Source organism: Manis javanica, chromosome 12, assembly GCF_040802235.1.
Source record: "Manis javanica isolate MJ-LG chromosome 12, MJ_LKY, whole genome shotgun sequence".
NCBI classification, from domain to species: Eukaryota; Metazoa; Chordata; class Mammalia; order Pholidota; family Manidae; genus Manis; species Manis javanica.
In genome coordinates, this window is record NC_133167.1 from 88,100,230 (window position 1) to 88,125,787 (window position 25,558).

The 25,558-nt window shown below is 39.8% G+C and overlaps 1 long non-coding RNA gene across 2 annotated transcripts in view; it reads right to left on the minus strand.

Moving 5' to 3' along the window:
• LOC140844807 (uncharacterized) overlaps positions 1–25,558 on the minus strand; it is a 119,142-nt gene that overhangs the window by 17,806 nt on the left and 75,778 nt on the right. The window lies entirely within an intron of this gene.

Consider the following 25,558-nt stretch of genomic DNA (forward strand, 5'->3'; position numbering starts at 1 on the left):
CAACATAGAAAAGAATAGGAATAACAAATGCTGGCGAGGATACAGAGAAAGCGGAACCTTCATACCTTGCCGGTAGGAATGTAAACTAGTTCAACCATTGTGGAAAGCAGTATGGAGGTTCCTCAAAAAACTAAAAATAGAAATACCATTTGACCCAGGAATCCCACTCCTAGGAATTTACCCTAAGAATGAAGTTTCCCCATCTCAAAAAGACGTATGCACCCCAATGTTTATTGCAGCACTATTTACAATAGCCAAGAAATGAAAGCAACCTAAGTGTCCATCACTAGATGAATGGATAAAGAAGATGTGGTACATATACACAATGGAGTATTATTCAGCCATAAGAAGAAAACAGATCCTACTATTTGCAACAACATGGATGGAGCTAGAGGATATTATGCTTAGGGAAATAAGCCAGGTGGAGAAAGGCAAGTATCAAATGATTTCACTCATTTGTGGAGCATAAAAACTAAGCAAAAACTGAAGGAACAAACAGCAGCAGACTCACAGAACCCAAGAATGGACTAACAGTTGCCAAAGGGAAAGGGACTATGGGGTGGGTGGGTGGTAAGGGAGGGAGAAGGGGAATAAGAGGCATTACGATTAGCACACATAATGTAGTGGGGGGGGCACGGGGAAGGCAGTATACCACAGGGAAGACAAGTAGTGATTCTATAGACCTTACTATGCTGATGGACAGTGACTGTAATGGGGTATGTGGCAGGGGGACTTGATAATGCGGGGAATCTAGTAACTACATTGCTCATGTAATTGTATATTAATGATACCAAAAAAAGAAAAAAGAATGGCTTTTAAGTTTATTTTACTTTTAACCTAGTTTAAAATATAGACCAACTTACACTTTAAAATCCTTGATATTTACAAAGCACTTGGACATAAATTACTACTTACTGGCACCAATAATAATATTGAACAGAAGTTTTAAAATTTCTGTGTTGTATGAAAGAGACAGAGTTTTCTCCATACTGCCTGTAATACTGAAGTATTAAGACAGTGAGTGAGTGATTTTTACTAGGAGTCATGGGCGTGGAGTGGCCTCAGCTTGGAGGAATCTGCCTCGACTCTAGTATCCTCCCTTTCTCCTTATACATAGAATACAACCAAGCTTTCCTTTGGTTTCATAAATACTGAAATACAAAGATCAGCCACATGTCAATTCATTAACACATGTTAATTTGTTGACTGGGCAACAAAACCGATGAGCAGAATTAGAAAGAATCTGCTAATAGAGGCATCATTTATTTATTTGTTCTTTGATTCATCTATCTACCTATCCATCCATCTAGTCTATACATTTATCAATCTCCATTCAAAAATTGTAGAATGAGTGCCTACCATGTGTTGGGGTTTCCGCAAGGACTGTGATAAGAGGACCTTTTCTTATTTAGATGAAGTTTTAACAGGGGAGAAAGAGACAAAGTAAGATGTATTTCTTACATAGCTGGACTTGTGGGCTAAAATCATAGCTGCTGCACAAATTATTATAAAAGTAAACATAATGAAATTACAATTGTGATGCTCAGTGGCCTAGAATAGTATGAGCCTAGAATGAAATGAGGACTTAGTCTGGGATTAGGGAATGCTTCCGTAAGGAGAAGGAATTGCTCGGGCAAAGGCTTTAGGGAAAGAAAGAGACTGACAATGAACAAACATGTTCAGAGTATATTGAGCCAAGTTATAAAAAGCTAAAACTTGAGAGCTGGACATGGACTAAACCTTTAGGAACTTTAAGGATGTGTTAAAAATTTTGGTCTTAAGATATTCAGACCAATGGGCTACATTTGAAAGATTTTAAGCAGGAAACTGCTGCGATTAACCACACTGCTTTGACCTTTCTCTTTTAAACTCTATCATTTTATTCTGATAAAATTTTTCGATGTTTTTGAGCAATACTTTCTCATACTCAAACTTTCAGAGATTTAAAAAAATACATACAGTGAAAAATCTCCTTTCCACCATATAATCCCTACCCCGGGGGGCCCTTACTGGAGGTAACCAATTCTACTACTTTCTTGGAATACTTCTAGAGATAATCTTTAGTGTGGATTTAATTGTATAAAGCTTTTTATTATGGAAAATATTAAACATCTTTAAAAAGTAGTGGTAATAGCATAATAAACCTTCATATACTCATCACATAACTTCACCAATCATCAAATCAGAGGCAATGTTGTGTGTCTGTTACCCCACCCACTTTTCCAGCAACCCTTTCACAATTATTTTGAAACAAATCCCAGACACCATAAATTTTATCTGTAAATGTTTTGGAAAGCATCTCTAAAAGGAACCTTTTTAAAATATTACATCGACCCTATCATCACACTCCAGAAAAATGAAAAATGTTATTACAAAATTCCCAGTGGGTTAACCCAGGTTCCCCAAAATAACAGACTCTAAGACAAAGATTTGGATGCCATTATAAATCACTTTTGGGGGATGACACCAGGAAGCACTTTATGAGCAGAAGGAAATAAGTAGAGAAAACAAAGCCAATGGAGAGTGGGCAATAGTGCCTATCTGCTGTGTGATTGTGGGATTATCTACCACTGGAATCCTCAGAGACACGTGTGGGGTATATGTCAGAACTGTCCCACAGAAAGTCAAGGAAACTGGCATTTACCCTCTGTCACATCTCATAGGTTGAGTGTAACCTCCTGGGACTTCTGGCCTGCTCCCAGGGCTAGAAAATGCCCTCAGATGGAGGGACCTGGAATACTCCGGGGGCACAGTCAGCAACTGATACATCACTCAACTGGAATGCAAACTAGGCCCATACATTGAACTTGACTGACATGTCTCATAAGTGTCTTCTAATTTTTAGATTCATCTTCCAACTCTCTTTCCTTGCATTTTTTGTTAGAGTTGACATAAAACCCAATCATTTTTCCTGTAGATTTTGTTACACACTATATTTCAGTTCATCTCCATAATGTTTCATTCTCTGCATGTCATGTACATTGGTAATCATCATATTCAAGTTTAATTTTTTTTCCAGATTACTTCATAGGTGGTGGTGTATTCTTCCAACAGGAGGTACATAATTTCAATTTTCTCTTGTTATGGTAGTAGTAGCAATTGAAAATCACTAATTAGATATATTAACTCTTTAGAACTTACAGAAAGGTAATAATCTATCAGTCCTTCAAACATTACTGTGGATACATGTCTTCATCAACTACTTGGTTGCACTAAGGCATAGTTCTTAAAGGTTAAATGCTTATTTGCTTTGATTTATGAGTTTTCAGAATGAGTTAGTCTTAATAGTTTCCAAAGGTGATAACTTCTTTTTGTATCATTATAAACTCATGGATTTAAATAGTTTAATATTTTTCAAGCCACTGCAATGAATTATCATCTTTATTGATGCTCCAATTGTCTCCTTGGATCAATGTGTACCCGTCCAAGTTGGCCCCTGAGTTCTTTTGACACAGTGGAGTCTGCTCAGATAGCTTACTTCCTTTTGGTTATAGAAATGCTCATCTTGTTTCCTTTATACCCCCAATCACTTTCCCAGGTATCCTCTCCGGGAGTATTTGGAAAAGTGTCCAAGACATAATTTCCTGCCTGGTAATAGCTATTTCTTCAAGGAGTCCCAGTTCCTTTCAGTTGATGGCCTATCAACTGAAAGGGGTACTAACCCCTATTTCATCACTCATTGTTTTTAGATCCTCCCCATGGATAGAACTAGGAAATATACATTTAAAAAATGCATTATGAATGTAAACTGTTATTCCCATTAAAAATCAGGGTTATAGAGATTTTACTTAACATTATTGATCTTGCATATGTATTTTATTTATCCCATGCCCCAAATCTTAGTTCTCAATAATACCAATGTAATTGCTCATTTGTTTTACCTCACAGTATACACACAACCATCTCATAACAGTAATACAACTAGTGATATGATTCCTGAAAACACCTACATTTTTTTATTTTGCAGTTTGTTTCCCTTGGGATCTATCCCATTATGGACATGAAGCCACATTATTGTGCTTTAAAGTCCCTTGAAGTATTTCCTCTCTGACTGGCTATGCCAAAAATTGAATTACACTGTTACTATTTCACTTTTTTTTTATTTCTAGGGACTTTTTAAATTTAATTTTGTTTTATTACATAGGTACATAATTTCAAGATCTAATTTTAAAACAAGGGGATTCAAAGAAGTTGAGCTTGAAGTTTTGTTCCCTTTACCTCATTTCCATCTACCCCCTATAGGCACCCTTAACAATATAAGCAATATAAAATTATATAATATTTAATAAGCAATGCAATGTATATGGGTATACACACACACACACCAAACATATTTGTTTTCCCGTCCCACTTAGAAAAATGACAGCAAACTTACATACTTTGAGGAATGCTTTTTAAACTGGAATTGGGACAGTACCCGGGAACACAACCTGTCCTGCCCGAAGCTAGTGTGTGGTGAGAGCAGGGAACATGTGCATGCGAGGTTTCTAAACACTAAGCTGAAGTTCATTCCACAGCATAGTGAACGATGTGTTGTTTTATGGCTTTTCCTAATGAAATTCTTAATTGCTATTTACTTGTTCCTCTTTGTGCCTGATTTTGACAGATAAAAATGCTTCTTTGATTTGTCTGAGTTAAAAATTACTCTTTTTAGTTCTGATAGAGTTTCATACAGGTTTTTATAAGAACAGGCAGCAAAATTCCCATTTGCACACATATTCCTTATGCTATATGCACGCCTTATACAAAAGGACCTGGACTTTCCAATGTATTAGCAATTTAGAAATACCAGTTCCTTTTTTGTTATTTGCAACCTACTTTACTACTTTTTGCATTTAATGTAGTCAGTAATAAGTGAAACTGGATTAGTTGATTTCACTATATTGTTCAATTTAAGTCAGTTTTCTTTTGCTGGCCCTCTGGAATTAGCATAATGAAGTAAGTCTGGCACCAAAAGGAGAATAAAGGTAATTTCCCAGATTATAAGTTCTTTTTAAAATTTTTAAAACACATTTTCTTTCAAATGTGTCATGAAAATTGGTGCTCCCTTATTACCTCAAGACAAAAGACAATTTCAGATTCTTTTTCATCATACAAATAGTCCAGAAAATGGAGTTGGCATTAACCAGAGGAAATGAATACATGTCAATGAACTTGTTGATTCTTTAACAAACATTCCCAGAAATTCTGGGTATGGAGGTGGGGAGGATCTAAGAAGAAACCCTGGGATGGGGTGTTAAGAAGCTTCCGTGAGTAGCACTATGTGGTGTGGAATTGGTGTGGCTGAATCGCAATGCATGAACTCGAGTGTGGGTACTTTATGAAGCCTTGTGTGAATATGCACTTGATTATACACATAAACCTCTTTACATAATAGAACCAAAAAAATTAATATTCTTAGTAAAATCTCATTTCAAAAATCAAAATTATTCCAGCTAATATTATTTTAATAAAATTGAAATTTCCAAAAATTGAAACATAAAAAATGAATTAAGAGATGAATATCACATTTTCAATTCACCAACATTTGATTTAGATACAGCATTATGTAAACTGTCAAGTAAAAGTAGGTATATTAATGATGATCATTTTTAAAGCTTTGTCCACATGAGATAATTGGTGACCTTGAGAGGTCAATGGCAAATATTTATGTGGTAAGTAGAAGGTAGTGAGGAAGTGGAGAATGATGATATAATTTACTCATGATTTTATTAAAATAATATTTATTACTCTTTTAAGAAGTCTGCAGATGAAAGGAAGTAAGAAGGTAATGTGAAGGCACACAAGAGCAAAGGACAGTTTCACGATGAAATTTTGCAGTTGGAATGCAATTAATTTTACTTTTAAATACTTAATTTTAAGTTTAAAATTTTTATTTTGAATAATAAAAATACATTTTTACAGGTAATACATTCATTTTGGTTTTTAAGAAAATCAAACCAAGATAAAAGTGTAATGTTAAGACAAGTCCCCATTTACTCTGGTTTTTGCCTGTCAGCCTAGTATCATTTTTTCTAATTTATCTTTATGCAAACATAATATGAATATACATTATCCACTGTGTTCACTGCTGTAAAAAGCCTCTTAGTAATGGGGCTGTGAGGTGTTGCAGAGGGGGAGCACTCAGCGTCCCCACGCTCAGGTCTGGCTCTTGTAGTGAGCCGGTCTGCGAGGAGGCGTCACAAGCATTTCCCAGGTTTGCCCCTCCCACTGGGTGCAGGAGGACGGCTGCACTCACTGTAGTTGGGCATTTCCCGTCCCCCAGGTCAGGCTCTGGTTAACTAGTTTTCCCTGAGGTCAGGCTCCACTATCGTTTACTAGCTACTTCTCAAAATTGTACACTCTCTGATACTTAAAAAGTTTGTATTTTCAGATGATCATCGCTATAATCAAACCTAATAGTTATTACTTTCCTTTTATGATGAGGAAATGAATTTCATGTCTCAAGTTATTCGTCTACCTGCCTCTCCCTCCTTTTAACCTCCTCTCCCCGAAATTCACTGAGTGTTTTGCCTCCGTGTTGACCACTGTACTCTTAAACAAGCTTATATTTCTGCCATTTGAATGCCAGCTTTAAGTGCTGTTTTGCCTCTCAGCTGCTAACACTGAGGCATCAGCAACTTTATTTTTCTTGCAACATCTCACTTGTGAACCTGTGAGTGTGAGAGAAACCTTTGAACACAAGAGACTCTATTTTGGGGACTAAAACTTCATTCTGTCTTTTGAGACAGGAACTGCATTTGAACTACTGAATTGGGTAAAAGCATGTGACTGAATACAAACTGTCATACCTGCATTCTTGATAAAAATTGGACACTACACAAAAAAATACATTCTTAGTGTTTATTATAACATACTCAGAAAATCAATGAATTGTAGAATGTGAATGATGACCTTCCAATCATAATTTTTGGAAACCAACCTGAGTATGTTTCCTGATACTTTTGCAATTTGCTAATAAAGCCCCCTTGGCTTTTACTACTCAATGGGACACAACTAGGGTTGCTACAATTATCTGTGCTCCTTGAATTACCATTCTAAGGTTCCAATAAATGCTTTCATTTTATTTCAGGGCTTCCTCTTTTTTTGATAGACACACCCTCTTTTTTTTGCTAGCTGTTTTCTTTCTATGCTACCAAGCCATCTTGTATTTCCATACGATTCAGTTACCCTTATCCCCACGTTTGTGGTAATTTTAGTTGTAGCAAAATATATCCATTGCTCACCACCAGTCTGTTGCTAAACTTTCCCCTGTCATTTCTTGGCTGAGTACAGCTCCTATAATCGTTTCCTCACTTAGAGCTTATGGAAAAAGTGTTCTCTGAATTTTTCCATCTTAAACTGTTTGTAGTTATTGTATATGGCTTTTGTATTTGGTATGCATCAAGGATAGCTTGGCTAGATATAAAATCTTTGACTCACACTCTTTTTGCCATTAGGATTTTTTAGATGCTACTTCACTGTCTTCTGTCATTGAACACTGCAGTACAGAGAAGGCTGATGTTAGCTTGATTATACAGAGGGTTTTCCCCTCAGAATTTTTTCTTTGTCGTGCATCTGGAGAATTCTTTCACCATCTTTAATGTTCAATAACTTTACTGGTATATATCATGGAATTGACTAGTCTGGTCATTTTTTTTTCTGAGGCAAAAGTTAGTCTCAAAGTTTGCCTATTTTCAGAAAACTTTCCTGAAATCCATTTGAGCACATTTGTTGGGTTTCATTGCTTCTGTTGTTTGGTTTAAAGGGTCCCAGCTATGACTCGGTTGCCTGTCCTTTGCCTTGCCCCTCTACCCCCCGTCTAGCTTCCAGCCATTTTATATCTTTCCTTTTCTCATTTCTACCTTCGTCCCTTGGGTGGCTATGAGAGCCACGGTAACTCTTCTCCTAATAGTCTTCGTTTCTGTAATTCTTCTGTCTTCTGTCTCTTCTTTCTCAGAGTCTTGTCAGCCGTGTTCCACCTCTTTCTACTGTGCAGCCATGTCCCCCGTGCTCTTGTCCTCCTGCTTTGTGGTCTTCCCTGCAGTGGCTGCTTCATAACTCATGTGAATGGTGGGATCTTTGGCTAAGTCTTCCGCTACAACTGGCAATATTTTTCTGGGGACTGTTCTCCTATAGGAAAGTTTTACTGCTTTTTTACTCCTTTTTAATAGTATTTTTGTATGGATTCTGTGCCACTCTTCTTTTAAGACTCAAGGTTAAATGGGTTAGATGTTTCCGGGCCAGCTATTCGCAGGAGGTTTCTGGGGTGGGTGGGACTAGGGATGTGTGGAGCCAGGAAGAGGCTCTGCAACTTAAGGGCCTGTCTGCTGCTGCCCAAGAAATTGATTGTTTCTTCCAGTTTGACACTTCTCTGTGCTTCTCTGCATGACTGGTCAACAGGCCACCCTTTTCCAACACTCACATGATCCATTAGGGTTTCTGCTACCCACCTGAGGCTCTCAGATGGCCATTTCCATGGCTCTACTTCAGGGGCATTTCACAAAGTGCTTTCTCACAGTAGCCACTGCCCGTCCCAGCCTCCATCACTTTTGTTGTCATCTCTGTTCACAGAGGCTCTGGAAACCCACCCCCTCTGTCCTCAGCACTCCCATTCCGCAGTTGTACCTTAGGATACATGCTTTACCCTCAGGAAATACACTGAGGCCCCTTCCTTTTGGTCATGGCTCACTGCTGCTCTTGGTGCCAAACACGCCAGCACCCTCACAGCCCCGCCCTGCCCTGCCCATCTTCCTGTTTCACTCTAAAGGGGGTGGGTGTGCACGTAGTTTCCCATTGTTTCTTTCTATGATTTCCCAGAGGAAAAGGGAGGAGGCTCTGATTTAAATTCTTACCATTACATATTAGGGTGCTTTTTTTGTTAGTTTGAATTATTTTCACCAGTGAGGAGACTTGAACTCAGTAAAATGCAAAAGAGAAAAAGCTAAAAGAAAACCATAAACCGAAGTTTAACAACACTAAGTATAAAGAAGTTCTTGAGAGATGCAATAGACTCTAGTGTCAGTGATCTGCACCGAGATGTCGTGGCCTCCGGGATGGAGGGAATGAGGTAAGAACAACATCCAAGAGGGAACCGACGCGGCAGGAAGCGTGGGCGGCCAGGGGAGGAGGGGAGGAGACTGGGGATTCCTGCCAGGTGGGCTGGAATTCCTCAGTGAGGTAAAGAAGAAGAAAAAGGTCTCTCCTCCCGTTTGAGAGGGAGATGGAGAGGCTCCGTGAGGGATGGAGAATCACCTGCTGTGGGATGTTAAAGGAGTTAGCAAAGGATGCATAGAAGTTTTTCTGGGTGGTCCAGCACTTTAAGTGAGCGCGGACAGGAGAGTTAGAGCAGAACAGAGATTTCGATGACTTTCTTCCTCATCATTCAGCATCTAGGAGTTAAAAGATTGGGAACAAAAATGGAAGGCTCAAGGTTAAGAACTGGCCAATAAATAGCAGAAGCTACTGGAATGGTGGGAGATTCTACAACTCTCAGGAAGGCGATGCTGAAATGGTGACCACGAGGTTGTAATCAGTGAGCACGTCAATGGTCACTTAAAACACTGTCCATCAGCCACAGGGCGTCCCAGCTCTGAGCAACCAGACACACAATAACAAAGAGCAAGGCTTAGTACAGTGTGAGGACAAATTAATTTCTCTGGCTATTTTTCAGAGTTATGAGCATCCACATAAATATTATCTAAAGTCTACACTTCTGCATAGGAGATTTTGGCTGCTAATATTCAATTCATGACTTAGTTAACATTCTGATTTATCTCAGTATGAAAGTCATTTCAGGTATCTAAAAACCAGTTAAAACATTCTGGATCAGAAGAATCACTTTATTTGAAAAGTATATTCTAGTCCTTTCTATCTTAATGAGAATAAACACAAAGTTTTCATGTGAGAGTATATATTGTTTATATTTCAAGTTGGGGTTGTGTTGTGAGTGTGTGCACATGCATGTGTGTGTTATATTGGAAATTTCTAAGTAGTCTGTTTCTCTTCACAGAAGCATACAAGCTTTAGTATGTCCCTCACGTAAACAGGGATGAAATCCTTACCCTTGAGGTCCTGATATATCCCAAATAAGACTGCACAGGACATATGCTTGAGTCATAAACCAGCAGAATGAAACAAGATGTACAAACATCCCAAATCTGAACAAATTCCGCAGAGAAACGTCAGACCAAAGCAGAAAATAGTAGGAGGGGCTGCTTTTTCAGGAGAGTAGATACAAAGCTGGGATTCTGGTCGCAAGCGCATAATCAAATTCAAGCTCTTGAATCATCAGATTCAGTTATTTAAAGAAGTGGAATAAATCCTTACAATACTTTACTTGTTCTGTAACCAAGAGAAATTATCCCTCCTTGATATTCTCTTGACTTAATTGTGTCATGATCTCGGTTCAGGAGAATAAACCAGTCATTAACTACTTGCTTCTGCTTTTGAGTAACTCTGATGTGCAGAGAGCAAGAGTCCAAGTCATCTTTACCCAAGGGGGTGTCCCCTCTATGACAGGCACTCACAACACAAAGGGCTGGATCTTCTCATACTGACCTTCTAGCACATAGAAAAGCTATGAAAACAGCCTCTGCCTCCGGTTCTTAAGGGAGACCTTTAAGGCAGCCTTTTAATAGCTACTTGACAAGCAGTAGACACAGAAGCACAAGAGCAGGACAGTGATGCCGACCCTTGGCTGTCGTGGTTGCTGGTGTGTTGCTCCTGTTTTGTTTTAAACCTGGACCAGAAAAATTTTAAAGAGGGCTAAGGATGCTCAAAAAGTATTTGAGCATGTAACTTTTCCCCATTCCTTGGAAGTTAATGTTTCTGCAAGTACTTTTTATTGAAAATTGTCTGGAGTTGGGGAAGTGAGGAGGGAGATGTGGTAATAGTGGTAGGATTAAAAAGAAATTGGTAATATCTTATACTTGCTTAAGAAAACAAAGGAAATCAAATCAACAGAGTAATTTCTGCCTCTCAGAGAGGCAATTTAGCAGCTTGACTATATAGAAAATTGTGGGTTTAGGGGAAAATATTTCAGATTCAAACATTACAGGAAAGTTACCCATGGTGGTCTTTAAAGTATCTTATACACTGATTTGCACAGCACTGCATAGTTTAAAATAGGGGTTGTTAAGTACAAAAAGCTACAGAGCCTCTATAGGAAAAAGCAGGGTAGAGAGGCTGCAGTTAACACATAAAGAAATAATCTGGGAGAGGTTAGAAGATAATTCATGTATTCATTTGATTTGCTCTCTACCAGTTGAAACTGCTTCTATACACTCATGGGCAATAATAAATGTCTGTTCAATAAATGAGTGCCTCATGCCACAATTAATCACAAACCACCAGCACTACTGCAGGGTGGAGAAGGTAACACAGAAGAAAGTTGTGACAAGAAAAATGCTAGATAAGTGTATCATCTGAGCATAGCAGTTACAAGTACTGACTGGAGTTTGGACCCACCTGAGTTCAAATCCTGATTTTACCCTCTCTTCTTGTCAGTCACTCGGTAAGCCACTGAACTCTCTTACCCTTGATTTCCTCATCAACATAATGGGGACAACAGCATTTTATTCACTGGGCTGTTAGGAGGATTGAATGTTACAAGCCATGTTAAGAAGTCAGCATATTATTACCACGTAAAAAGGACAAATAAGTATTGGCTATCATCATTATTGTGTTATTAATAAAACATTCTGTGGTCCCACTTGCTTATTTTTGCTTTTGTTGCTTGTGCTTTAGGTGTCACATACAAATGCCAAGACCAGTGTCAAGGGCTTTTTCCCTATGATTTCTGTAGGAGTTCTATTTTCAGATTTTACATTTACATATTTAGTCTAATTCAACTAAGTTTTTGTAAGTAGTATAAGGTAGGAGTCTAGTTTGTTTTCTTTTGCATGTGAATAACCAATTTTCCCTGCACCTTTTATTGAAGAGAATGTCTTCTCTCCATGACAGCTCTTGGCTTCCTTGTCTAACACTAGCTCACCATATACCCATGTGTTTATAGTTAACAATACTGTGTTGTAAATCTGAAATTTATAAGACACTAGACCTTAAAAGTTCTAATCATGAGAGAATGATAAAAAGACAAAAGAGCCTTATTGCTGATAAGGAAAAAACTTTAGTGGTCTGAATAGGAGATCAAACTGGCCACAACATTCCCTTAAACCAAAGCCTAATCCAGAAAAAGGCCCAAAGTCTTTTCAATTCTGTGAAGGCTGAGAGAGGTGAAGAAGCTGCAGAAGAAAAGTTGGAAGCCAGCAGAGATTAGCTCCTGAGGTCTATGGAGAGAATCTGTCTCCATAACATAAAAGTGCAGGTGAAGCAGCAGGTGCTGATGGAGAAGCTGCAGCAAGTTACCCAGAAGATCCAGCTCAGATCACTGATGAAGGTGCTACACTAGACTGCAGATTTTCAATGTGGAGGAAACAGCCTTCTATTGGAATAAGATGCCATCTAGGACTTTCTTTGCTAGAGAAGAGAAGTCAATGCCTGGCTTCAAAGCTTCAAAGGACAGGCTGACTCTCTTGTTAGAAGTAAATGCAGCTGGTGACTTTAAGACGAAGGCAGTACTCATTGACCATTCTGAAAATCCAAGGGCCCTTGAGAATTTGCTAAATCTAAACTGTCAGTGCCATATCACTGAAACAACAAAGTCTTAATGAAAGCACATCTATTTACAACATGGTTTACTGAATATTTTGAGCCCACTCTTTAGACCTACCCCTCAAGATTCCTTTCAATGTATGACCGATTGTTGACAATGCACCTGGTCACCCAACAGCTCTGATGCAGATATATACAATAAATTTAGTGTTTTTTTCATGCCTGATAGCATAACATCCATTCTGCAGCCCATGCATCAAGGAGGAATTTCAACTTTCAAGTCTTTTTACTGAGGAAATACATTTTGTAAGGCTATAGCTTCCATAGTGATTCCTCTGATGGATCTGGGCAAAGTGAATTGAAAACCTCTGGAAAGGATTCATTACTCTAGATGCCATTTGGAACATTCATGATTCACAGGAAGAGGTCAAAGTATCAACTTTAACAGGAGTCTGGAAGAAGCTGATTCCAACCCACATGGATGACTCTGAGGGGTTCAACACTGGAGTGGAGGAACTACCTGTGGATGTGGTGGAAATAACAAGAGATCTAGAACTAGAAGTGGAGCCTGAAGCTGTGACTGAATTGCTGCATCTCTGGATAAAACTTGAATGGATGAGGAGCTTCTTCTCATGGGTGAGCAAAGAAAGTGGTTTCCTGAGATGTAATCTACTCCTGGTGAAGATGCTGTGGAGATTGTTGAAATGACAAGAAAGGATTTAGAATATTACATAAACTTAGGTGATAAAGCAGTGGCAGGGCTTGAGAGGACTGACTCCAGTTTTGAAAGAGGTTCAACTGTGTGTAAAATGCTATCAAACAGCATCACATGCTACAGAGAAATAGTTTGTGAAAGGAAGAGTCAATGGATGTGGCGAATTTCACTGTTTCTTATGAAACAACTACAGTCACCCCACCCTTCCACAATGACCACCCTGATCAGTCAGCAGCCATCAGCACTGAGGCAAGACCCTCCACAGCAAAAAGATTATAACCCTCTGAAAGCTCAGATGAGGGGTAGCATTTTTTCAGCAAAAAGTATTTTAATTAAGGTATATACATTATTTTTTTAAAGGTATAACACTATTACACATTTTAATGTAAACACAACTTTTATATGCACTGAGAAACAAAATATTCAATTGACTCACTTGATTGCAATATTTGCTTTATTACAGTCATCTGCAACTGAACCCACAATATCTCTGAGGTATACCTGTGTATACATGTTTCAAATCATTATGTTGTACACCTTAAACTTGTACAATGTTATAGGTCTATTATATCTCAATGAAACCAGAAAAGAAATAAAAACACAGGATGGTGACATAACCTGCTTGCATAGAGGAAATTGTCTTAAATCTCATTATTTCAAAATCACTTAAACCCTGAAGTGTTTATCACTTTGTACCTCAGACACGCAGTGTTAGCTTAGCAAAATGAATAATAAAAAAAAATAAGTTACTGACTTCATTTACATGTTCTGTATAAAAAAAAAGCTTGTGAAAGCAGAGGCGATTTATGGGCTCCCTGACCACTCACAGAAAAACACCCCTGGGAAGGGGAGTCGGGATGAAAGGCATCTCTGGGGATGCATGGAAGGAGACTCGATAGTTCTCAGTAAAGTGGCTTATTGAACTGACGAAGAGGATCTCGAGGTGGTAATGATCAGTGTGACTGCATGTCAGGAGATGCTGAGAGAAAAGAAAAAAAGGAAAAATGTCTTCCTTTGTCAACTGAAGCCTTGCTGGGTGAATGAAAGTAGAAGGCAGGTGTTCAGTGAAAGATTTGGCTCTAGTTACTATCATCACTGATTCTGGACCACCTTGTTCATATCACAATAAAAGTTATGTTAAAGTCCCAAGAGCACAGACTCTCAACCACTAGCTTGTGAGAGCCAGTCAGTCCACGGGGAACAGAAATGCAAGGCTCCAGCCACCCCATCAGTCTTACATATTGAAACTCTTACATACATTGATGCTGACATATGATTAGCAGGATGTGAGAAGCCCCATCCTGTGGAAACGACATGCTGGCTGGATGCAAGAAAGCCATTGTGGCAGGTCCAGAGCATACTGCTAACCTAGCATGGGCTTGTGTTTTCGTTTTTAGATGGGAAATCAACCATTTAAGCTCACAAAAATTAACCAAAATGCCTTTCAGAGATTGAACAATATAAAAAATGTGCAGCCTTTGATATATTGGTACAATGAAAGACCCATATGCTTCTCTCTCACCACTTACCTCTTCACACAGAATGGTGCACGTCATGAACTCAATGTTTATGTCCCCTTCCAGGTTCATACATTAAAGCCCTAACCTCAAAGTGACTGTATTCAGACATAAGGCCTATAAGAAGGTAACAGAGGTTAAAGGATGTCATAAGGAGGAGCCCTAACCCAACTATATATGGAAATATTCAGTAAAGTGTAAAGTGAAACAGGAAGCCTCATCATTATGGGTAATGCTCCTTAAGGACTTAATGTGTTACAGGCACAACGCAAAGTGTCACGTGTAGATTAGCTCATCTCATCATTACAATGAAACTGTAAGATAGCAATACTGTTATTCTCACTGTAGAGAGGAGAAAGGGGGCTTAGAAAGGATGGGTGATTTGAGGACCAGGTGGAAGGTCTCCCTTGAACCCAGGCAACAGAAAACAGCATAGAAATCGCTCTTACTAGTCAACAGTAACTACCTTCTCTTCTGAGCCTCAGCTATTAATTTTAGGCCTTCAGAACATTTGTCTTTAGCCCCCTTTAAAATACATACGTATATATATGTAAAAATATGTATTTTTATGTATTATATATATTTATGTTATATATATACATATATATAAAATCTATTTATCAGGCAGGTTTTTAAAAATGGAGTTGGCTTCATGCATGCTAACAATTTTAAGCGATGGACAGATCCAAACTGAAAATTCTGAGTGGTTTTGTGATTCAGAGCACTTCGGTATCAGTCTTCCCTCCGGGGCAGAATGAACAGGGTATGAGGGGGAGTGTGTGCCTGTCAGACTGGACGCTGACCAAGCCCCGCCCAAAGCTGTCAGGCAGGAGCCGGAGGGGCGGGGCTGGGTGCTCGCCACGGGCATCGGGGGCTGTGCTGGCCTTGGGTGGAGACACTTCCCTAGACTGTGACTTGTTCATTGAGGTGGAGCAATCAGGCATGGACATTTTATTTCCTTCCAGCTAACCAGAATATGGAGGCCTGGTAAGAAATCAGGAGAAAAAGGTCCCACTGTGGGCTGACCTTCGTCATCTTCAGAAGGGTCCGGAGCCCTTCCTCCTTCTTTCATGAGTCTGCTTGCTTCTGCTTGGAAATAGCCTGCAATGTAGCACAGACTTAAATCTATGAGATTAAAAGTAATCTGGTATTTCATGTAAACCACTGTCCCAGGAGCCTGTATACCCCTGGTCACTAAGAAGCCAATTTATCCAAGGCTCATGCAGCATGGGTAACAGGAGCGCCTTGGTGCAGCCAGGGAAAATGAGCAGCCTGACACAGTTCCCCTATTTGGGACTTCCTCCCGACGCCTGCGGAGACCTGGTCGATAGGAGGGGACACAGTCAGCACCCAGCTGAGAGAAAAAACAAGGGTGTCGCTGAATCTGGATTATGCCAAGTGACAGGAAGAATTCTGACTAATGAAGTGGAATTAAACACAAGAAAAACCACTTGACGTGGGTAGAGCAGTCCTTTCTCTGTGCTAGCAGCTCACCCACAGAGAGCAGGGGCAGAAGTCGAGGCGTCACCATCGCTGGACTTCCTTCATGTTCACGGATCAGGCAGGTCATCCTCCTCATTAGCTACAAAGCGAGGAGCCGCGTCAGGTTTTCCGCCGCGCAGAGTAACATCAGAATGTGTGTCGGGCTGACGAGGAGGACAGCTGGCCCTCACTGACTACTGTTTGTGGCTAACAAGCAGTTATTACTGCCATTACCTCTTTCTTATCACGGGCTTACTACAAACTAGGTGCCGTAAGGGATGGGGAGTTAGTTCCCGCCCGGCCAAGGCCAAGTGTGATTCTGCAGGACTAAGCTGAATGGGGCTTCCCCCCCGGGGTGGCTCAAGCCAGCAAAGAGCTTTAATGCATTTCAGGCTGACAATGTGGTTCTCAGCTGTTCTCCGTGATGCCTTAGCACTACTTCAAATCTTTCTCAGGCGCCAGCGCAGTGGGGAAAGTCTGACTTTGGTCTCTTTATTTCTTCCTCTGGGAAGCTCAAAATTAAATCCCTCTGGAATATTTCCTGAGAGTCAAAAATCTATTGGCATGAGGGGAAGAGCAAGAGGTAAGGAGTAGGCATTCTGGGAATTCTCTGAGTTACATGGGGCATCTGGCCCTACCATGTTAGAAACTTAAAACACTGGGCATAAGGTAATGCTGAACATTTATCACATAAATGTGTTACAGCATCGCTATGGCATTCTACAGATGTCTCATTTCATTAACCCACAGTCCTGTAGAGAAGATATTTTTATTGCCACCATCAGACATAGGAGGTAAGGAGGGGGTCTAAGTAACCCACTTTAGGTCATACAGCCGGTAGGCTGCAAGGCAGGCTTTGAATCCAAGCCTTCTGACTGGTTTCAGAATCCACTAGATAATTTGTAGTTTCTCTAGGCTTTGAACATTTTGGAGGCTATATTTCTGTTGTTGAATTAATAGGACTTCAATTTCACAAATTCTTTTAAATTAAATAATGAATTTTCATCATGCTCTTTGCAATACATTTCTTGTCATGATGTAAGAAAATTCAGAGACCCTCTTGCTGAAATACTGGATCTGCCCTTATTACTGAGCTATTGCTCATATTCTTTATAAAAGCAGTTCTGTTTCTCCACAGACATCACCATCTGTATTTGAGAGGCTGTCTGAAAGAGCCTTATTATTGCAGCATGCTTTTGACAAGCGATGCACTATTGCCATCTATTGTAATGGGGAGTAAGTTGATTTACGGCGGCGGATAGTGAGCTAATAAGAAACGTTCAGTATGCAGTTGGGAACTGCAATTCATTGTTCTCCTCTGTTCAGAAGTCTCTCTCAAGAGCTCAGGGCAACAGTGTTTGACTGGAAGAAACCAAAACCTCACTCAGTCCAGGGTCATGAATCCCATTCCCTGATGATAAGCCTAAGAAAGATAAAGCAATTCTTGGACTCTTTTTCCTTAAACTCAGTGGACAACATTAGCACCATCTTTTGCAAAAGCAGCATTTTGCAGATGATCTAATTCAAATAGCAAGTAGCATTGTAACAAGCGAGGCTGGGACCAAGCTTCTCGCAGCCTCACAGCGTGACAGTGAAGGAAATGCTCCCCTGTCCTTTCATGTTGCACCACCTCCTATTCCCCAAGGAGATGCAATAACGGTTCACTGATTTGGAGGACTGTCAGCTATATCCCTTTGCCTCCCTGCCTTCCAAGCTGATCGAAAAGCCTTAGGGGGCCCTGGTACCCACTTTGTTTCCTGCTGGCCTTAAATAAATTTGTGATCTGCCGCTCGACACTGGGATCACTCACAGGAACGGCCAACATCCCAGGCTTCCTTATTTCTGATCTGCTGTGGAGCAGGCCAGTGTGTATGCTCGCTGATCTCTGGGAAAAACTGCAAGGCAGCCAACATCACTATCCATTCAGCCTGCAGCTGTTTAAAATCTGGCACATCCAAGCAAGCCTCAAATGGTGTCAATTCTTCTAGGAAATTAACTTGAATTCCTTTCCATTTATGCTTAACCTCTTTGGCTTGCTGTCGTTTCTCCTGTGCCAGGAGAGCACACTCTTTGGTTTGGTATCACCCATTCTGTTTGCCTTCCTGGATTTAGTGCTTCTCTGGTGATCATCAAAAATACCCCTCAAGCCCTGTGACACCTAGACCCCCTCTCGTAGCATTAGTTTCTACCTTTTTCCTCTGGGTTCTTCCCATAACTCAGAAGGGCCAAATAACAGATGCAGTTAGCTATTAGAACTTTCCAATTGCGTTTTCCATAGCCGTTTTGGGCTTTTTAGAGAGCTGAAAAAATAGTTATGTTTCTGTGAGGCAACATGGACTTAACTGGAACAAAAGTAGCACTTCCCAAGGTATGCAGCTAACACTGCTAGCTCCCGGGACATCCAGCGCCCTCTCCTTGAGTTTCTGTCCATCCCCTTCTTCAGTTCAGTGAATACTACTGAGTTCAAATTAGAAGGCAGGCATGGGGCTGGGCACCGAGGTACAGAATGATTATGAAGTGATCTGTATACTCAGTGAGGTTGGGGAGCCAGTTACACAGATGCCTCCGATGGACTATTTCATGTGCATAGAAGTGTGCATGACGTGGAAGGGGGCTTTGGAAAGTCTCTTGGAGGAGGAAGTAGCTGAGCTGAAACTTGACACTAGGAGAGCATGGCCAGGGAAGAATGACAGGGCACAGAACATAAGCGACTTACAGAGCAGGACGTGGGTATGAAGTCAGCTGCGAGAGTTTGGTATCATTTGAGAATAAAGTTGCAGCAGGCAGACATTCAAAAGGTACTGTATGAAACAATTAAGTACCTTTTTTTACTGCTTGCAAGGTGGGCAAGCAGTACCATAGGCGCCCAGAAGGACCTGGTTGTCCTGCCTGCATCCCTGCCTGCAGTAGTCTAGAATCTATGTGCTTGACAGTATCATTGGATTGCTCTTTGTACTAAACCAAAAGACTTGAGAGGGTGCCATGAAGTCTTAAAAAATAATTGTAAGCCTAGGCATAGGAAGTATCACGGGGACAAACTGATCTGGAGAACACTTGTACGTAGACTTTACCCAGGCAACTTTATCACCCCTGCTCTAGCGAATGATGTCAGCTGTAGCTTTGGAAACATTCAGAGCTCTGTGAAATTCCAGCTTGCAAATCCATCACAGGACTCCACTGCCTAATTTGTTATGGACCCGCTTGACTTGATTTGGGCCATTTAATAAGCATGACCATGAATCGGCTGCAGGTCCCGTATGAGCATTCCCTCCTTCTCTTTGAAATCTGTATTTGCTGATTCCAAACAGTCCCTCTAACTAGGGAGGCAGGTGCAGGAGGAAACAAGAGCCAAACTAAGGATGATCCTCTAAGCTCGGTGGTAACATCCAGCAGACAGGAGGCAGAGTGTGAGGGGTGTGTCAGGGTGGCGCGAGGCCCTCTCTCTCTGTCAAAGACCAGCAGAGAAAATATTCCGTCAATGTAGTGTTGTGATCATCATTCTCCCCGAAAGGAAAGGGCACCTGACTCTTCTAATGAAATAGTCCTTTCTTCCTGCTTTAACCAGCAGATTGGACTCTCTTTTAAGCTTAAATAATAATGGTCGTACAATCTAATACAGTAAAAAGGAAATCAGCAAAAATATCTAGAAGACCAAGAGTTATTATCCAAGTCACTTAAAGACAACTCTACTGCTCTGCTTTTTACAGATCTGGAATTTTAATTTCTATGTAAGGGAAAAATATAGCCACAGAATTTTGAGATAAGCAAGAATTTCTGATGGAAAATAAAATGTATACCTTGTTAAATTATCTTCAGTTTGTGAACAAAACTTTGTAGCACTTAGATCACTTAACCGTCTTCTAAGAAAACTCAGAGATACTTGTTCACAGGGAATTTTCCCTCTGTTATACTCTTAGAGTGCTTGTTATTTGTACTTTAATTTGGCCATTAATCATACCAGATTCATGACATCCCTTGTACTGTATGTTGAACTGTTATTTATCTCTTGTGTTGCCATTTAACTTTTCATGATTTTATGAGCAGTGGCACAGCACAGGAGAAAGGATATGGCTTTTAGTGGGAGAACAACCTGGGTTTGGAGTCCATGAAATGATCTGGATGGGACAACCTGCCCTCTTCCATGTGGGCTGATGCAATTAGGTAACAATTTTGAACCTTGGTTTTCTCATCTCTAAAATAGGAATAATAGTACTTACTTTGCTGGATTATTATAAGAATGAGGTAAAATACATTTCTAATATCTGACATAGGAATAGGTGTTTTTTAAACTCCCACTCTTATTTTATCTTTTAAAATGGTTTTCAGCCCTTGGTCACTCGCTTGGGGGAAGCCGGTTGCCATGTGAGAAGTCCTGCCGCTCCGAGGCTGCCCTGCCGCGGGCGAGCCCACCCAGAAAGGCTGCACAGAGGGAAGCAGGGGACGAGGACGACACGCCCCGGCAGCCCCCGGCTGGTCTGCCAGCACAGCTCGGGGGCCACAAGTGAGGAGAAGGCTTCCAGGTGACCAGCAGCGCTGCCGTCTGACCGCATCAGCACGGGAGGCGCCTACCCGAAACTACCCAGGTGGGTCTGCTCAGCTCCATGACCATGAGGGAGAAAGAACAATGCATTTTTGTTTGAAGCCGCAAAAAATGATTATGATTTCCTTTGAACAAGTGTTACTTATTACAAATGATTTGTATTTTCAAAGATCTAGCCCCGACATTATACAATAATCACTGTTTACAGGTGGACAATTATTTCACTTCCATGTCTTTATTAAACTAAAATACCAATATACCATATCAGTGGATTTCTGTAACAATATGCTCATTTCAAAACACCTGATTTTCCCTCCATGCATTTTCACAAAGGGGTTCTCTTTTTTCCAACATGTTTAGAGGCATAATCATACACATTTTAAAGCAGTGATTATTTACTGAGAACTATGTATGTTAATACCATGTCCAACTCATCTATCATTCATAAGAACAAAAAAAATCAGAAAATTTTCACAATGAAAATATTATTTGGGGGTGTTTTGTGTTTCTTTTAAGTCCCAAAAAGAGATCTGTAACTTCATAGATAATGGGACAAAATTCTCACAGAAACTTAGATTAGACATTGGCTTAAAGATATAAAGTCAATAAATAATTAAGCAAATAGATGGATAGGTAGGTAGGCAGGTAGGTAGGTAGATAAAGAAAGATTATATCGCCTTCATAGTGTGAAAAAATGTGCATTTCATTTATTTAGAAGAGACAATGTTTGGCACTAAATTCTGTACAAAACCTAACACAGATCCTCCTCTTACAGCTCCTGATTAATAATGGCCAAATCCTTTAAAAAGAAAATTTGCTGGAAGATGCAAAAACTTATCTAATGGAGACATTTCTTATAATGGCCCTACATAAAAATAAGGATAAGGATGTAATGTGAAATTTTAATTCAGCAAAACTGTTTTACTAGATCAGGTGTGATACCAACACCTGAAAATTAGCAAGAGCTGGTGGTGAAGTGCTTTGCTGCAGAAGCAACGAATTAATTGTGCTCATTCTCTGTTATGAAGAAAAAACCGAGTTGAACACTGACATGATGGAATATATAGAAGATGACAAAAGCCATATAAGAGACAGACCAGAGTGAAGGAACTCTCGCCAGGCATCAGGAACCCAAACACCAGGCTGAGCAGATGAGCTAGAGAAGTACAAGAAAGCAGCAAACCGCAGATGTCACTTGACGTACAAAGTCCCGAATCCAGAGCAGTGTCCCACAGGGCCAGGCTAGTGTCTGTGACGCCCTAACGGTGGTCCCTGGCACGTGACACACCAATGAGAGGTGAAGGAAATACATCTTAGATCATCTGTTCTTTTTACCAGCAAACTTGATGCACAGTAAACTCGAGAAAGCCTGTAAGAACGGACGATTAGCATGAGCCTTATCTTACTCTTGGCATGTTCCAATCGTGCTGAGTTTTCCTTTCAAGCCTCAAATAGAGCTAATCTAGATTATACTCTGGCAGTAATCTGGAGTTCAGACTGTCTGCACATTGATAAGTCACATCCATTTGCTTTCTGTACTTATCTAAGGGCAAAGCTAACATTCTGACAGTGATTTGAAGTCTTCCCTATGTAAAAGATCTTACACCTGTCAGAGATACAGAGATGCCTGTGTGAGTAAGGATTCTCGGTAATAGCTATAAAAATAATATTAGTAATTTACACTTATTAAGTGCTTACTCTGTACTGGGCACTCTGTTAAGGATGTACTTCCTTTCATCTTTATGGCAAAATTATGCTAGAATGCTAGAATAATATGACTGTTACCATCATCATTTTACCAGAGGGAAAATTGAGGCCTAGAAGGCCTCTCAGTTGCTGAGGATCAACCTTCGATCTCTCCAAAAAGTTTATAGGAAACATTTGCATACATATGTGAATATGTGGTCATATACCACATCATCAGTACACTTCTAAGATTTACATATGTCTGTATATATCACACATTTATATATGTCTCTCTATATATACTAATTTCTCAGTTTTATCATGTTGAACAGAAACACAATCAGGGTTCATTTACCTGCTCATCAACCTACAGAATTAACTCCAGAATTTGTTGCTGCAATAAATTCAGGAAAGATCCTTAACAAAACTCAATCTCACAAAAATTAAGTAATAATGTGTCATAATAGATAAGGTATTGGCAAACCTTTTTTGTAAAGGGCCAAGTAGTAAATATTTTAGGCTTTGCAGGCCAGACCGTCTCTGCTGTAGCCACTCAGTTCTGCCTGTGTGTGTGCATGAAAGCAGCCATAGACAAGTGCAAACAAATGAGTGTGGCTGTGTTGCAATAAATCTTTATTTGCAAAAACAGGCTGTGGGGCAGGATTTGGCCCTTGAGTAAAGCCTGCCAGCCCTACACAGTACACACACCTCGGCACACACAGATTATACATTAAGACCAGATATACACAACATATAACTTATTTCCTTTCTACTTTTTATATAATTTATTTCTAATATGGGCATGATACTCAGCTGGTCTTTGAAACAGTACTCTGATAATTATTAGATTACCTAGAAATTAGATTATTCTAGTTAAAAAAAGAATGAGAATTCAGTTAGATGTTATGTGTTCATTGCTGTATGGATTTTAATTTCATTGTGTGCAGTTTCCTCCTTTACCACAGACAAAAATTTTACTTCATACTGTCAATAAATTGAGTTGGATGAATTGGATCTTTGAGGATAAGATGCTGAGAGTTCATTCATATATGTAGATGGCAAATTATTCTTTGCCTTTTGATCTAAGTATATTTGTGGATGCCTTAAACAAAGACTTAAAATTAAAAAAATATATTTTTTATTCCTGTTAGTAGTATAAGATAGATTTCTTTTCCCAAAAGAAAAAAGAAGATTTTTCACCATTCAGAGTGTGCTTTTATATTCCATTCAGTGTGGGTAATCAGAGGGTCAGATTCTTTCTATTACATTTCTGATTTTCAGCACTGTCATTTTTCTTTTCTTGGCATTTTATAAAAAAGATCCAGAAGATGCTTAAAGAGGGTGAATTTCTAATTTTCTTGTAGTTAAAAATATACATTTATTTGTTGAGAAAGATTATTTTATATGAACTGATTTCTACTAGACTCATTAACAAAATGACTTACAACACTAATAATAAATACTGAAGTTTAAACAATACAAATACTGTTTTTAAGGCTATTCTATTTGAAAGGCAAGCAAATAAAAAATGCCCAGTTTCAGACTTCCTGGATCTTTTCTTCCCACTGTCACCCTTTCAGTGACCTTGGGAAACAGTACAGTGCTGCAGAAGGAGTTAAGCTTCGTAGTAACAGAAGCTCGGATTGGGCTCCCAGGTCTTGGCTGAGCTGTGCATGAGTTACAAAACCCTGTGCATGCCGGTTTCCTGATTTGTAACTGGATCTCAGGGGCGCCTGTCATATCCTTATTATGAGGGAAAAGCAAAATTTCATATGATGGAGTGTGAGTACAATACTTTGCTCTTCTTCCTTTATAAAAGGTAGTGTCTTCCTGATTCCAGAGGCCACTTTTCAATTTTAAAACAAATACTCTTCTTTAAAAATGAGAGTGCTAGGGAAGAGAAGGCCACACCAGGAAAGCAAGCAGCGTGGAAAGCGTGAGTGGGTGACCGCGGAAGGACACACTGAAGAGCAAATTGTCTCATGGAGAATGAGAACACCCATCCTGCTGACTTTTGTGACTCCTTTAGTCTGTCCCCTGAGACACAACTAAAGGTTAAAAGAGGGTAATGACTAATTATTTAAAGGGTAATTGTAATGAGCTAACAGAATTATTACATTTCAAAGCTTGATATTCCTTTTTTTTTTTAAGCAAAGAAAGTGATTTCATTAAGGAGTATTTGAAATTGTTCAGGTTACACTGGCACATGGTGCCTAGAGAGAGCTTGATGATTAAATCCGCCGAAATGCAGTCTGGCTTGCATCCACCAGAACACCAGGGAGGAGAAAATGGAAGGGGCGCACGTAACACAGGAAAAGACCTTTTTATCAAAAAAATTGGACATCATATGCCCTCAACTTAACAGAGGGAGTTTTCAAGAGCATCAGCTGAGTTGCTTCTCAGGTTTGTGGCAGAAATTGAAGTCAAAGAAGGGAATTTTTCATCTGCAGAGTTCCTAATTCACAAGAAAAGCAAGACTTTCTTTGTAAATTGATTTTCAAGTTTCCCATCTGAGGTGCGAAGAAAATCATGATATTGTTTTCCTATTAAACTTCTGCTTGACTGTTTTTTTTTTCTTTAGAGAGAATAAAATCCCTTAACCTTATTAGACTTTAACTCTGAGGTTTTTATTTATTTTATTTATTTTTTTTATGCCAGGGAGTGATTTCTCAGAAAAGGCAGTTGGAAATCCAGAAATGTCACATTATCCCTCTGTGCCAGGTGCAATTATTTTCCTCAGCTATTTCTCATCCTGTATCTATTTATCTAATGTCAAGCTACCGTGTCAGGACAGCCGGGAACGGGATGAGCTGCTGAGGTGACTGTGGGGCACCGACTCCACCTGGGCAGCGCTTGCTCACTTTCTCTGGTGGGGACGGACTGAACTCGAACTTCATGCCGGTCACTCTGGTCATTTCTCCAGACATAGGAGGCCCGCTCTGCAACTGTCCTGACCGGTGTGTCCTCCTATTGATCGTATTTTGAAAGTAAGAACATTTCCATGAGTAGGTGTACGTGTGTGTC